The sequence below is a fragment of the Quercus robur genome, chromosome 7 (genome assembly GCF_932294415.1).
Source record: "Quercus robur chromosome 7, dhQueRobu3.1, whole genome shotgun sequence".
Taxonomy (NCBI): Eukaryota; Viridiplantae; Streptophyta; class Magnoliopsida; order Fagales; family Fagaceae; genus Quercus; species Quercus robur.
In genome coordinates this window covers 2,181,073-2,197,918 of record NC_065540.1, presented here as the reverse complement: position 1 = coordinate 2,197,918, position 16,846 = coordinate 2,181,073, and the positions used below count along the sequence as shown (strand labels likewise).

The following is a 16,846-nucleotide window of genomic DNA, read 5'->3' as shown; positions in this document are numbered from 1 at the left end:
AGGCTTAGGTCGAGTGTCCAGTAGTATTAGACCTGTTGAGATGATGACATGTGTCCACTTTTGAACATGTGTCACTATCTAACCGAGTCTAGTAAACTAAATGTATTGGACCTAAACCAAGTCCTTTGCTTCTTAGAGAGAGAGAGAGAGAGAGAGAGAGAGAGAGAGAGAGAGAGAGAGAGAGAGAGAGAGAGAGAGAGAGAGAGAGATTTATTCCTTTTGGCCATTTGTTGAATCCCATAATGATAACATTTAAAAAAAAATGGTAATGACAACTGTAGGGACACGATTCTCAAACGACCCAACGATTACGTTGGGCTCGCACGTGAAGGATCCCTCACAATAAAATTTGTAGAGAGTGGGCTTAAAAAGCTAGCGTTTGGTCACAGGGCGTTCGTTCAAACCGGATTTTAAGGAACTCAGATAAGAAAAGGCTTCGGCCTGGATATCCAAGCCCCACAGTTTTATAACTTGTGGGATTGGGCTTCTCAGATCAGGTCCGAGGAGCACTAATGTTTTTCTCCGGTTATCCGGCGGTGACTTTTTCGTGGTGGTTTACATATATTATCCGGTCATTCTCATCCCTGGAGCTTTTTCCGCAGGAAGTGAGATGGATCCCCACCTAATTAGTTTACCTTTCCTTTTATACTAGCCTACGTTTGTTGTCTCTCGTCCACGTGTAGGGTCAATTTTTCCAGGACTGATACTTGTCCCGTCAATCTAATCTCAGAATTGTTGGGGATTGTTAATAAAGCCTAAAAATCAGGTTCTGTTAGGTGTAAAGTCTTATCAATGAAGGGTATTAAGGACAACTGTCCTGAGATATTTTAGATCTTCTTATGGATTTGTTCTTATAGCTCTCTTTTACCCCTTTTGTCAAGGGAGCTTTAGGCTTGCCGAGGACTAAGCCGTCCTCGGCGGAATATCTGGGCCATCCTCGGCCTTATACTTTGGAGCTTGGGCCGCGACTTTCTTCAGCTTGGGCTTGCGGGCTCCCCACGAGCAAATGGGCCTGGCCCATAAACTATCGGGCCCCACAATAGCCCCTCAAAACCCTGCTGTCCAACATCTTGGTTGGAAAGGTGGGTTTTGGTAATGCTGAGCCTTTATTGTGGCTCATTCATTTCAGCCCTTGAAGGACGCGGGTAACTCTTCACATGCCCAAGGAATGTACCAGTCCACGAGCTGTTCCCCTTAATTTGCGCACGTTGCCCTTATGTCGTTTGGGTATTCAAGGCGCGTCTTTAATATCCTCCCTTTACGATGCCTCCTAGATCTGACGGTTATGGATGGTGTGGGAGAACGAAACGGCGCATTCTTATCTGTAGGTTTCCCTGGGGATCTGAACGGGTTATGCACCCTTTTCTTCGTCCCTTATATAAAGAGAGAAGACAAAAGGTGATTCTCTCATATCAGAATCACCAGGCTTTTCCCAGAGTTCACTTCTTCTCTCTGGTTATACCCTATCCATTAATACGTTCACCATAGCAGTCAGCCATGAATAGACCATTCCTTTCCCAGAAACGCCATGTCCTAATAAAGCTTGAGATGGCTCGGTCAGGGTAAGGATGGCGGAGACTCAAGATTTGTCTCCCCTTCCTTTTAGCCAAAATCCGAAGCAGGGACTCGTCACATCTTACTTTCGGTGTGACTGAGTCAAAAACAGCCATTATCACCACCGTTCGCTCTCTCACGAGCATATCTAACATGGCGCCAGCGTGTTAGGAGTCAGGACTGGGGCAGGGATTAAGTGCCCCTGCTTCTTCCTCTCTTTGTTCACTGGCGCCTCCCTTTGCCTCTCCCTCTTCTTCTCCTCCTTCCTACTCATGTCCTCCATCTTCTTTTTCTTTTGCGCTCCTTGGTGGCAAGAGCTTGCTGAAGTGCTTCCATGTGTTCCAATTCTTCTTCCTTCTCCTTCATCTTTTTCTAAAGGAAGTTCTTCTCCTGATATGAGCAGTACGGAGGCAGAGATTGGAGAGACTTTGAAGGCGAGTTTAAAAGACACCTGACCGTTTACTGATCTGTATTGCGGATGCTATTGTTGCTTTTAGCAATTCATTTTTTGTATAGGCTTGTTTAAGCCCTTCTTTGTACGTTGTAATAATTTTTCATATTAATAAAAGTTATTGTTATTCTACTTCGCATGTTCTATTTATATGTTTTAATAAATTTGCAAACACTGCTCGGCACAATAGTATAGCATATGAATCAAGGACAACTAAGGCTAAAATGTTTGCTAATAAAAAGATTCCATCATAACTTTAACAGAATTACTTGACATAGCAATGCCGACCAGGGAGGGACGACACTTACCTCAAAATTAGCCAAGATGAGGACTGAGTATTCGATACGGTGTAAGGAATAACTATCCGAGGACATGTCATCCGCAAAACGAACAGTTTCCTTAGGCTATTGAATAGGGGGTCATTTTGCCATCTTAACATATTGGCCTTAACATTTTACGGTATTTGAGCCGAGAACTTTCCCGTCCGAGTACTTGGTTTCCCCATAGGCTTGAGTCCGAGGACCATGCAATGCCTTGGCTCTGTCTAAAACTTATTTAGAGTACTTGGTTTCCCCATAGGCTTGAGTTCGAGGACCATGCAATGTCTTGGCTCTGTCCAAAACTTATTTAGAGTACTTGGTTTCCCCATAGGCTTGAGTCCGAGGACCATGCAATGCCTTGGTTCTGTCCAAAACTTATTTAGAGTACTTGGTTTCCCTATAGGCTTGAGTCCGAGGACCATGCAATGCCTTGGTTCTGTCCAAAACTTATTAGAGTACTTGGTTTCCCCATAGGCTTGAGTCCGAGGACCATGCAATGCCTTGGTTCTGTCCAAAACTTATTAGAGTACTTGGTTTCCCCATAGGCTTGAGTCCGAGGACCATGCAATGCCTTGGTTCTGTCCAAAACTTATTAGAGTACTTGGTTTCCCCATAGGCTTGAGTCCGAGGACCATGCAATGCCTTGGTTCTGTCCAAAACTTATTGAATTCAATTTCTCCCTTTCTTCAGGTATATCACGAGGCGCCGAGCAGAGGTTGCCCTCGGCAGCGGCTATTCCTCGGCGTGGGCCATAGTCCCTGGGCCCTTATGCAGAACGGGCCTGGGCCGCGAATTCACTAGGCCCACGAATTAAGAGGTATTTATGCAATCTTTGGCCACGCGGCACTTTCTGATGTCCCAGTGTTTGAGGTGCGCCTTTGCGAGGCTCCTTTAATCTTGTGGTTGCAGTTGACGTTGGAAGTTGGGCCAAAGCCATTTTGTCTGTAGCGTTCCTTGGGACGCTGCGTGAGTTGACTGCCATCACCTTGTCTTTTCAAATAAATATGAGGGAGAAAGAGTTGCTTTATATACACACAGCTCCTTCAGTTTCCTCCCAAATCACAATTCCTACATTCAGTGCTATCCTCTCTTAACATAACATGTTTGAGGCGAAGGTTGGGAAGGAAGAAATCTCTCCGTCACAGAAGCGTCGTGTCCTCATGAGACTCAAAATAGTAAGGTATGGGCACAGGAAGCATAAATTCAGGGGAATACTCCATTTCGACCGAGGGAAAAGGGTGTCTCTCCCTCTTTTAGTCAAAATCCGAAGCAGGTTCTGTTCATGCCAGAATTTTGGTGTGTCAGAAGAAAGATTCTCCGCCATCAGCGCCTTTGCCTTGTGGCAGGCAAATATTTAGAGAAAGCCCCTCAACTTCCAACTCCCTGCACCTTTCCTTCAGCGGTGTCAGGCTCAAGTTGGGTCTCTTTTGCTGTTTGAGTTGTGGGCATGTGAAAGCATTGAGGAAGAACAAGGTCTTGGAGCTGTAGCCAACCTCTCCTCTGATCTACTTCCTCAGCTTTATTTTATTCTCTTGTATCTTCCTTTCTTTTTGGTTATGTAGTGAGCTTTAACACAAACTGATTCCAGCTTTTCATTGTACGCTGTACTATTTCTTTGTTTTAGTAAAAATGGAAATTTCTTTACTTGTTTTGGATACTGTTCCTTTGACAACACTACTTTGTGAATGGGTGTGCCCTATGTGTGTGTTTCTTCAAGAATATTTAGAGCAAAATAGCTTGAAACATAATCTAACTAACTCCAATTTATCAATACTACCAGGCATTATATCGATAATTCATAGTAAATCAAACTTAGGAAACTAACCAGGATAACAATTGAATATTCTGTGATAAGCGCGTGAATACCGTCCAAGGCTGATAATCTCTAAATAATCCATCCGAGCAATCGACTGGGAAGTAGGGAACTCCGATGGTGCTTTTGTGTACTTGGTTTCCCCATAGGCTCGAGTCCGAGGACCATACAAGGCCTAGGTTCCGTCCAAAACTTATGGTTTTTATTTTGTGTACTTGGTTTCCCCATAGGCTTGGGTCCGAGGACCATGCAAGGCCTTGGTTCTGTCCAAAACTTGTAAGACTTCTTTTTTGTACTTGGTTTCCCCATAGGCTTGGGTCCGAGGACCATGCAAGGCCTTGGTTCTGTCCAAAACTTGTAAGACTTCTTTTTTGTACTTGGTTTCCCCATAGGCTTGGGTCCGAGGACCATGCAAGGCCTTGGTTCTGTCCAAAACTTGTAAGACTTCTTTTTTGTACTTGGTTTCCCCATAGGCTTGGGTCCGAGGACCATGCAAGGCCTTGGTTCTGTCCAAAACTTGTAAGATTTCTTTTTTGTACTTGGTTTCCCCATAGGCTTGGGTCCGAGGACCATACAAGGCCTTGGTTCTGTCCAAAACTTGTAAGATTTCTTTTTTAAGTAATTTTTTCTCTATACTTATTTATTTTTCGAAGGTTAACCCCTAGGCCAGGGAGGGGAGAGTTGGCTTGAGGCCGGAAGCCCCTAGAGCTGCCCGCGCCGTTAGCAGTGCAAGGCGTAGCCCCTAGCAGAAGCTTATGTCAGGGTAACAACTGCACGTCGCCGGAGATGGGAAAAAACTCGCGAATCTCTGCTTGCTAGAGAGCTGACTCATGCACCACCCGTGCCAACGCGCAAGCCTTCCCACAGACGACGCCAATTGTAGGGACACGATTCTCAAACGACCCAACGTAATCGTTGGGCTCGCACGTGAAGGATCCCTCACAATAAAATTTGTAGAGAGTGGGCTTAAAAGGCTAGCGTTTGGTCACAGGGCGTTGGTCCAAACCGGATTTTAAGGAACTCAGATAAGAAAAGGCTTCGGCCTGGATATCCAAGCCCCACAGTTTTATAACTTGTGGGATTGGGCTTCTCAGATCAGGTCCGAGGAGCACTAATGTTTTTCTCCGGTTATCCGGCGGTGACTTTTTCGTGGTGGTTTACATATATTATCCGGTCATTCTCATCCCTGGAGCTTTTTCCGCAGGAAGTGAGATGGATCCCCACCTAATTAGTTTACCTTTCCTTTTATACTAGCCTACGTTTGTTGTCCCTCGTCCACGTGTAGGGTCAATTTTTCCAGGACTGATACTTGTCCCGTCAATCTAATCTCAGAATTGTTGGGGATTGTTAATAAAGCCTAAAAATCAGGTTCTGTTAGGTGTAAAGTCTTATCAATGAAGGGTATTAAGGACAACTGTCCTGAGATATTTTAGATCTTCTTATGGATTTGTTCTTATAGCTCTCTTTTACCCCTTTTGTCAAGGGAGCTTTAGGCTTGCCGAGGACTAAGCCGTCCTCGGCGGAATATCTGGGCCATCCTTGGCCTTATACTTTGGAGCTTGGGCCGCGACTTTCTTCAGCTTGGGCTTGCGGGCTCCCCACGAACAAATGGGCCTGACCCATAAACTATCGGGCCCCACAACAACATTGATGTTCAATCCCATAATGATAACATTACTTTCAGTCCATTCGCCCCCAAAAAAAATTTGTTCTTAATATAAAGTCTATTAGATTTTTTTAGAAGCTTTTATTTATTTATTTATTTATTTTACAATTTGATACGTTGGCCACTTAAAGCATATCTTTTAACATGATTTATTTTATATATATATATATATATATATATATATATATATTATATCTCATATTGTTGGAAATACACGTGTGAGTAAATCTCAGATTGAATAAAAATGACAAGAAGAAGTGGTTAATTTAAGAGCCCAAACTCATAAATTTAATCTTTTGGATTAAGTGGTGTCTTTAGATGTTATGTTAACATTTCAATTGGAATCTCCTCCAATGTGTTAATTGACTTAACTCCCTAACAAGTGGTGTGGCAAGGTGGTGAGGAGCTCAACGTAAATTTCTAAGTTGGAGCAAAGACAAAGCAAGCCTAAAAGGCTCACCCAAACAATCTTGGAAAAAGACCCAACAAATTAGTATTGTCAATAGTGCTATATCACGGTGTAGCACGAGAAAATGGAAGTGTGGATCGGATTCCCATGGATGAGCGTGCTAGCTACGTTGACACGGGATTCTTATGAATGGCGTATAAGAAGCCCATGGATTATGCATTAGTGAAGGAAAAAACTCAGAAGGCAAAGGGAAATTAATAGGACTTGTTCATGGCCCACAAAGAGATAAAGACTCACATGTGAGGCAAAGATTGTTGGGTATATATGAGACAAAGACTCACACATGTGTGTTAGTGAAAAAAAAAACTCATAAGGAAAAGGGAAATTAGTAAGACTTGTTCGTGACTCACATGTGAGACAGAGATGGTTAGGTATATATGACACAAAAACTCACACGTGAGGCAGAGATTGTTCGTGACCCACATTGATAATTTGAAATTTATAATCTAAACACAAAATTTTAATTAATATATAACCTTGCATATTAAAAAAAATTATAATATAGCTAGTTAAATAAATATCATTTTATACATATTTAAATATAAAAAATACCTAACTTAAAGGTATGGTCTTAGACCTCAAATTGTATCGAGTTGATGTCGACAAGAGTCACGGACTCACAATTCTTCAAAAGTTATTTTCTTTCTCAAAGGATAGCAACACATTACCAAACAATATGCATGTGAAGCAAAACTGTCATTTTCAAGGCCAGAACAAAAAATATATGAGGTTAGTTAAATTGTCAACCGAATAACCAATTGGCAAAAGAAAGTTGCCTAAGTTTTTGTTTAAACATATCTACATAATAATCCAGTCATGAATAAAGCCAAGTTCATTCGAAAACGTGCTAGGGCTTTATTGTTCACTATTAATCAAAAACCAGGAAAAAAGAAATTGTGGTAGTGGCTGAAATTCATCAAAAGAAAGGAAAAAAAAAAAAAAAAAGTGGGAGTTTTATTATTTCTTAATTAGGTAGGTCAGTCTATTGAAATTTGAAAGGTCCTAATTCACTCTTCAGGGCTTAAACACCACAGAAAAAGAGAAAAGAAAAAAAGGTATACATTGCCAACGACATATAGCTGAATTTGGATCATAACTTCATACGGAAGTATAGAATAACTGGACAGCGTGAAGAAGGAGAGATTCACAGCGACTTTTCGAAATTCAAATAGTAATTATTACTAACTATTATAATATGCATGAAAGTTGCAATGGCATTTATCATCCGTGATCGATTAGTGCCTCTTTTGACATCAACTACTTTTACTTTTATGCTTTTAGTTTATTTGCATATTTATAATTTTTAAAAGCTTTATTTTATTTTTCTAGATTTAATTGATACTTTTATAAACTTTCAGCAAATAAGTAATTCGCAACAAAAAGTTTTATAAATAGAATACCTTAAAAAAACTTTTTGAGTAGTTAATATAATATATAGAAACACATTTAATCCAAAAAGCTTAAGTCCATTGGATATGAACTAAACTATATTATTTTAATCGCTCAATTTTTTTATTAGTATCTAACGTGAAATTTTACTCATAGCGTAAAGAAAGAGAGATTCAGAACGACTTTTCAAAATTCAAATAGTAATTATATTACTAACTATTATAACATGCATGCAAGTTGCAATGGCATTTATCAACCGTGATCGATTAGTGCCTCTTTTGACACCAACTACTTTTACTTTTATGCTTTTAGTTTATTTGCATATTTATAATTTTTAAAAGTTTTATTTTATTTTTCTAGATTTAATTATACTTTATTAAACTTTCAGTAAATAAGTAATTTGCAACAAAAAGTTTTATAAATAGAACACCTTAAAGAGATTTATTGAGTAGTTAATATAATATATAGAGACACACTTAACCCAAAAGGTTTAAGTCCATTGGATATGAACTCAACTATGTTATTTTAATCACTCAATTTTTTCATTAGTATCCAATGTGAGATTTTACTCATAGCGTAAAGAAAGAGAGATTCACAGCGACTTTACGAAATTCAAATAGTAATTATATTACTAACTATTATAACATGCATGCAAGTTGCAACGGCATTTATCATCCGTGATCTATTAGTACCTCTTTTGACATCAACTACTTTTACTTTTATGCTTTTAGTTTATTTGCATATTTATAATTTTTAAAAGTTTTATTTTATTTTTCTAGATTTAATTGATACTTTAATAAACTTTCAGCAAATAAGTAATTAGCAACAAAAAGTTTTATAAATAGAACACCTTAAAAAGACTTCTTGAGTAGTTAATATAATATATAAAAACACACTTAACTCAAAAGGTTTAAGTCCATTGGATATGAACTCAACTATGTTATTTTAATCACTCAATTTTCCCATTAGTATCCAATGTGAGATTTTACTCACACGTTTATAGTCAACAATATCCTTCTTACATGTGAGTCTCTGCCTCTTAGTGGGCTTCAAGACCTCTATGTGGGATATGAACAAGGCCTACTTGCTCCATGGAAACCTTGCACCTAACTATTGTCTAGCACTATTGACAATACTCCTTTGTTGAACATTTATTTTTTCCAAAATCGTTTGTATAGGTTTTATGGGCTTATCTTGTGCGATATATCATGTTCACTCCATCTGCGAAAAAGCTCCAAGTATACATACACATATACGTACCTAGTCGATCCCCACTCCAACTACAAAAGGGATTTTGATTTTTGATAACCTTGCCACTTTTGCCGCACATCATTCCATTTGTGAAAGGGTTCTAAGTACATGTATCTCATCCTCACTCCAACTACAAAAGAAATCTTGATTACCTTTCCACTTTTGGAGAGAATAACTTGGAGAGACTCCTTGAATAGGTTTTTTTTTTTTTTTTTTTTTGAGAGAGAGAGCGAGTTTTAACCTATAGCGTCCACTTCTGATGATAGCTTTTTATCATCGACCAAGACACCAATCAGTTTTTGGTGTAGGAAGGGATTGAACCCTAGATCTCTTATACAATCATCATAGACTTTACTAGTTGAGTTAACTAGAAACACATTTAACTAAAAAAATCAAAGCCTAAGAGTATGACCTCAACCATATTATATTAATCTTTCACTCTTCCCATTAATATCCAATGTATGGCTTTATATACCTAACAAATAAATCTATGAACTATATAGCTCAACCATTTATGTATGAAAGCGAAACTATGGATGTAACATTTTCTACTCATGCAATTTCGCTTTCTGAATTCCGAGGACCTTCATGATTTTCATAAGGATGCAAACCTGTCATGAATTCGTACACGTAAAATCAAAATTGGTCTGTACATGTATTGATTTCTGTGACGCATATTTCAAAACTGATGGTGATTTAAATTTAATCAAATTTAAGAAGCTTGTACAAGTAATTCAAGACAATGAACCTTCAGCACCGACCAAATTAATGTATAACTTGTTATTTCCTTTTGGTGGTCCTAATGAAAAAGGCTGAAAGACAGAGACCTTTTACAGCTTTAAATTTGCAAATTCAACATTTTAATTCATAGCAGAAGTTCGAGTTCCACGACAATCAAAGGAGCTATCGGCAAGTCAATTGCCATTAAAAGCTCACAGCAACTCGTCCTACGTTGAAGTTGCTCATTTCTAATGGCGACAAGACGTCCAATAGTTATGTGCCACATTTGGGTAGCTGGAATGGAAGTAGAGATTGGGACCAATGTCTAGTTCAAAAGGATTGTGATATCATGGAGGTGGACAAGGTGGAAAAGACAATCATATCTTTTTTCTTTTTCTTTTTTTAATATCAAATAGCAAGAATTCGTTTTTTTGCCCTTTATATGGTATTGGTAATTGATGAGTGTATAGAAATATTTATTTTAAATTATTTTATTCATTTATAAAGGTTAATTGTATTTTTATTAGTTAAATTTGAGGTATATTGTTGTGGGATTTTTTTGGGACAGTTTCCTAGTCTAAAGCCAATACAGAATCTTAGGTCATTGAAAAGAGCCTAAATTAAGTATTGAGAGAATTGAGTTCGACTCACCACGGCTTATTTGGGTCGTTATACGAATTGATTTGTGCACAAGTTAGATGAACTCTATAACAAAATATCTGAGGGTAGGTAAAGGTCAATCAAGGGGAGAGGAATAGACTAGCATTGCATAGATGCTTGAGAGAATTTCAACCTTGCACATGGCATGAAAGTGACCTCACATGGGAGAAATTGTTCAGTTCTAAAGTAAGAGCTCTCTCTCCTTTCACAACAAGTGTATGCTCTTATGTGGGACTCATGGTTGGATCCACACTCATTTGAGAATAAGAACTACTATTGTAGGATTGAATAATTTTACAATCACAGAGGGGCTAGACTTGATGAAATTGACATTTTTAGGAGACATGAAAAAAACAAAATTTTGCTCCAAATTGGTTTGGAGCTATCTTTTTCAACCTATTACGTGGTGATTTATAAAATTATTCATGTGTATTATTTAAATAAGTCATATGACTTATAAAAAATTAATGTGATTAAAATTATACGTGAGTGGTCTCTTCAATCACCATATAAAGGATTGAAAAAAGATAATTCTAAACCAGTTTGGAACCAAACATTTTCCCAGCAAAAAAATCATTTGCCACCACTAGAAATTCAAAGAAATATAATTATTGGTGACGATTTAGCAATTGTTAAAAAGGTTATGATGTTAAAAGAGATCACAAATTTGAACTGCAAAATTCATAAAAGAAAATCTAATTGTCGGAATACGAAAGGTCAAAATGGTTGCAAGCAAAATAAAAGTTGTAGAGAAATTTTTTTTGCCATTAATTTTCCATGAATTTAAAAAATAAAATAATTCATACTTATCTTAAATAGTTTACTTAAAAAATAAGTTAGATAAAAGTATCATTATACTTTAAAAAAATAAGGCCTTCAAAACTGTAGATAAATTCACTATGAAAATAAAGTGAATTTAAGTTATCTAAAAAAATAAATTACAGTTAAGTTAATTCCAATTTTTGCCAACCTCCTAACAAAAAATATTTGTAAAAGAAAAATTAAATGGGACTTTGGAAAGCCTAGACTTCAAATGTATTTTGCTCATTTGATAATATTTGTTTAGAATTTTTTTTTTATCTCTGTAATATGGTCTGTTGTTCTTTATTAGAAGAATCAAAGTTGATATCTCCTCCCTTCCTACTATTAAATTACCAAATTATATATATATATATATATATCATTCTTTTGACAACGTGTAAAAACAAACGTACATATCAAATATGCAAGGTTGGTACAGCCTTTTATATTTGATATATACATTTGAATAATTGAATGATAGTTGTGTGTTGACACTTGAGATATTCTAAACTCTAATTTTAATGGTATGTACTAAAATGGTTTGTCTTGAACCTTTAATGCAATCCCGATGTTTAAAAAAGAAATCAAATATACAAAATTATTATTGGTAGACATGTAAAAATTAAGCGCAAGAATTCCTTGTCACTGCAATTGAGATTTATATATAACAAGCATTACTCGTTCACAAACGACCGCATAGCGCAGTGGATTAGCGCGTTTGACTTCGGATCAAAAGGTCGTGGGTTCGACTCCCACTGTGGTCGATCCGTGCCTAAGGAGTTACCTAAACCGTGTCTTCAATTTTTCATTTTTTGACATTTCGTTTTCAATTCTTTGGAGAGGCCATGCCTGATGTCTCTATTTTGATATGGGCCAGTGCTCAAGTCTTGGTGTCCTGGTCCTCCACAAGTCAGCTAAAGTTTAGTAAATCCCTCTAGGCTCTAGCCCAAAATCAATATATTACTTGAATGAAAACTCACATCCATAAAAAAGACTTCTTTGGATTCTCTTATGTTAGGGTTGTAAATGCACAAAGCTCTATATGACATAGCAGACTCGTTTCATGAAAAATCTTGGTTCAAATTCTGTCTCTTGTGTTAATATTTGTCTTGGCTTGGCTCGTTAACAATCCTATTCGATATAGAAACAAGTGTGAGGCCTTTTTAAAGAAATACTTTGTCCTTAGACAATATTAATCAAAATAGAATCACCTTATGCTAATAACGGAACAAGGAGGTCCCCTATTACCAATTTCTTTTGTCAATTTGGAAGCCCAATTTTACCTACTGCATCAACAATTTTGTGAAGTTTACATAGATATAGTCACCTGTCCATCACTAACTTAACCAAAATTTAAAATTCCTTGGTAATAAATCGATCGGTGGAAAAGGACACATCCATCAGAAAAGTCTTGTTTCCCCTTAAATAATATTATTCCTTATGGATATTTGAAATCTAATGGCATTTTCTTTTAATAAAAAAGGTATGAAGTCAAAGAAAAACTCACATCCATAAAAAAAGGCTTCTTTTAATTCTCTTATGTTAGGGTTGTAAATGCACAAAGCTGTATACAACACAGTAGACTCGTCTCATGAAAAATCTTGGTTCAGATTCTATCTCTCGTGTTAATATTTGTCTCAGCTTGGCTCGTTAACAATCCTATTCGATATAGAAACAAGTGTGATTTGACCTTTTTAATGAAATTTTTTGTCCTTAGACAATATTAATCAAAATAGAAGCACCTTATGCTAATACGGAACAAGGAGGTCCCCTATTACCACTTTCTTTTGTCAATTTGGAAGCCCAATTTTACCTGTTGCATCAACAATTTTGTGAAGTTTATGTAGACATAGTCATCTGTCCATCACCAACTTAACCAAATTTCTAAACTCCTTGGTAATAAATTGATTGGTGGAAAAGGACACATCCATCGGAAAAGTCTTGTTTTCCCTTAAATAATATTATTCCTTATGGATATTTGAAATCTTATGGCTTTTTCTTTTAATAAAAAAGGTACGAGTCAAAGAAAAATTGTGACTTATAAGAACTAAGAACATTAGCATTGATGGTAGGGGTGTCAATGTTTGAACCCGCGAACACAACACGGGTATTTACAGGTTAGGGTTGGGCCTTAGTGGGTTTGGATTATAAACGGGTTAACCCAAAAGCGACACGATAAGAAACGTATCATAAGCAGATCAACCCACAGACTCGCAATAGACACATTTGACATGCTAATTTATTTGTGTCAATCCGAAATAACCTATTTAACACGACCCATTTAACTCGCATAACAAATAAATATTCATTTTATTTTAGATTTGTCAAATACCTTTTATATCCAACCTATACTTTAAACTTAAAAAGAAAAGTAATTACAAATACTTACAAGTGACATAATTGTAAATTGAAACTTTATAAACACTAGTCATGATCAGTCTACTTTTTGCACCAATTCTTTCAATATTGATACTTAACATTTTGCGAGTTTAATTTGTGAATGTTATATTTTTGTTGAACTATGTCATTTTGAATTTGTGTTAAAGTGTATGCACTTATTTTGAAGGGTAAAGAACTTATTTCTAGATAGATGTTCTATTTTCGTTGAACTATGTTATTTTGAATGTGGGTTGAAGACTTGAAGTATATGCATTACTTTTAGGATGTAAAGAACTTATTTCTATATGGATGTTATATTTAATATTAAGTAGGTTAAAATGGGTCGTGTTGCATTCGTGTCAATCTAACACGACCTGTTTATTAAGTGTGTCAAATGGGTCAGGTTGGATCGTGTTAACCCCCTTCATTAACAAGTCGGGTTAGGGTTGAAAGCCATGACATGATTATTAAATGGGTCAGGTTCGGGTTAAGACATTTAGTCGAATACCCCTACCTCGACACGACACGAACTCAATACTCTAAACCGAATTTACACCACAAAAAGCAACTTTATTTATTTTACCACCTTACTTTACAAAACACTCAACATCAGTGATTTTATTTTAGCATTCAATACAATAAAATAATATAAATAATACGATAAAATAATATATCTACTACAATAAACAATAACCACCACCAACACAATAAAATAATATAACTTTTAATATATATATATATATATATATATATATATTTTACCATCTTAGCTACAGTGCACAACCATCTTTGTTTGAGCCAAATTTGTTGGGTTTCCCTCCATCATTGTAGTATGCTTTTTAGTATTAATGGTGCTAAAAATTGCAATATGGGTTTTCAGCATCACCAGTTCTAATGCTCTTACAACGCAAAAGGAAATTGCCAGAACTTGCACATTTAGCAAGGGTATGAGCCACACCATCGGCCTCCCTTTTAATCTAATTAAAAACACAACTAGGATAATTTCTCGAGTCTAGTGCATTGCCAAGCAGAGTAGAAACAGACTATATCAGCATTGTTGATTGCGCCAAGACAAACTTTTGCATCACCTTCCTCCATAATATTCAGGAAATTTTCCTCTTTGTCAATTAGAGAGCCTATACCATAGCAATGGCCTCTGCAAATTGTAAATCATAGTATAAATGACTCCTAACCCATACTTTGAAAATAGCACAATGTTCATTTTGGACAATCACAACTAAGGAGGTGAACTCTTTGGCCAGAGCTGCGTCTACATTAAGTTTATTAGAACCTAGGAAGGGGCACTACCCTATTTTTTAGCAATCAAAACAAAATATTTTAGTATTGGTGTATTCCTACTCCTAAGTCCTACCTACCATTCCAAGATTATATATACAATTTGTATATTTATAAATAATAATAATTGTAGGGACCCGATTCTCAAACGGCCCAACGATTACGTTGGGCTCGCGCGTGAAGGATCCCTCACAATAAAATTTGTAGAGAGTGGGCTTGAAAGGCTAGCGTTGGGTCACGGGGCGTGGGCCCAGACCGGATTTTAGGGAAACTCAGATAAGAAAAGGCTTCAGCCTGGATATCCAAGCCCTATAGCTGTGTAACTTGAGGGATTGGGCTCCTCGGATCAGGTCCGAGGAGCACTAATGTTTTTCTCCGGTTATCCGGCGGTGGATTTTTCGTGATGGTGTACATATATTATCCGGGCATTCTCATCCCTGGAGTTTTTCCCAGGAAGTGAGATGGGATCCCCTTTCTTTGTTACCTTACGTTTTCTTTTATACTAGCCTACATTCGTTGTCCTTCGTCCACGTGTAGGGTCGACTTTTCCAGGACAGATATTTGTCCCGTCAGTCTAATCCCGAAATGGTTGGAGATGATCAATAAAGCCTAAGAATCCGGTTCTGTCAGGTGCAATGTCATATCAATGAAGGGTATTAAGGACTATTTCCCCGAGATATTTTCTGATCTTTTAAGTTTGTTTGTATACCACTTTCATCAATGAGATTTTGGGTCTGCCGAGGACTAAGCTGTCCTCGGCTGCATCTTCGGGCCACTTTGGGCTTACTATTTTTGAGCCTGGGCCCTGGCTTCCTTCAGTTTGGGGCATGTGGACTCCCCATAAGCGAGCGGGCCGAGCCCACAAACTATTGTGCCCCACATTAGCCCCTCAAAACCCTGCTGTCCAACGTCTTGGTTGGAAAGGTGGGTTTTGGTAATATCAAGCCTTTATTGCGCTTCATTCAATTCAGCCCTTGATCAACGTTGGCGACTCTTCACCTCCCCAAGGAATGCGCTGGTCTATAAGACGTTTCCCTCAATTTTCGCACGTTGCCATTATGCCGTTTGGTTATCTGAAGCGTGCCTTTAATATCTTCATATTTACGAGATCTCCCAGATCTAATGGTTACTGATGGCGTAGGAGAACGAAACGGCGCGTTCTTCTTTATAGATTTCCCTAGGGATCTGAACGTGGTATATACCCTTTTCTTCGTTCCCTATATAAAGAGAGAAGACAAAAGGCGATTTTCTCATATCTGAATCCCTCAGGCCCTTCTCAGAGTTCACTTCTTCCATCTGGTTATTCCTTATCCAATAATACATCCACCATAGTAGTCAGCCATGAATAAACCCTTCCTCTCCCAGAAATGCCATGTCCTAACAAAACTTGAGATGGCTCGGTCGGGGCAGGGATGGCGGAGACTCAAGATTTGCCTCCCCATTCTTTTAGCCAAAATCCGAAGCAGGGACTCGTCACATCCCACTTTTGGTGTGACTGAGTCGAAAACCTCTATTATCATCTCCACCCGCTCTCTCATGAGCATACCTAATATGGCTCCAGTGTGCTAAGAGTTAGGATTGAGGCAGGGACTAAATGCCCTTGCTTCTTCCCCTCTTTGTTCACTGGCGCCATCCTTTGATTTCCCTTCTCCCTCTTTTGCTCCTTTCTTTTTCTTTTCATTTTTTCCCTCTTCTTCTCCTCCTTCTTACTCATGTCCTCCATCTTCTTCATTCATCTCCTCCATCTTCTGCTCATGTCCTCCATCTTCTTTTTTCTTCGCGCTCCTTGATGACAAGAGCTTGCTGAAGTGCTTCCATGTGTTCCAATTCTTCTTCCTTCTCTTTCATCTTTTTCTAAAGAAGGTTCTTCCCCTGATATGAACAGTATTGAGGCAGAGATTGGAGAGACTTTGAAGGCGAGTTTAAAAGACACTTGACCGTTTACTGATCTGTATTGCGGATGCTATTGTTGCTTTAGCAATTTATTTTTTTTTTTTGTATAGGCTTGTTAAGCCCTTCTTTGTACGTTGTAATAATTTTTCATATTAATAAAAGTTATTGTTATTCTACTTTGCAT

At 37.7% G+C, this 16,846-nt stretch overlaps 1 non-coding gene across 1 annotated transcript; it reads left to right on the top strand.

Moving 5' to 3' along the window:
* Positions 1-11,784: 11,784 nt before the first annotated feature.
* On the top strand, positions 11,785-11,858 carry TRNAR-UCG (transfer RNA arginine (anticodon UCG)). Its single transcript has one exon. It is a non-coding gene; the product is annotated as a tRNA-Arg (tRNA).
* Positions 11,859-16,846: the final 4,988 nt, after the last annotated feature.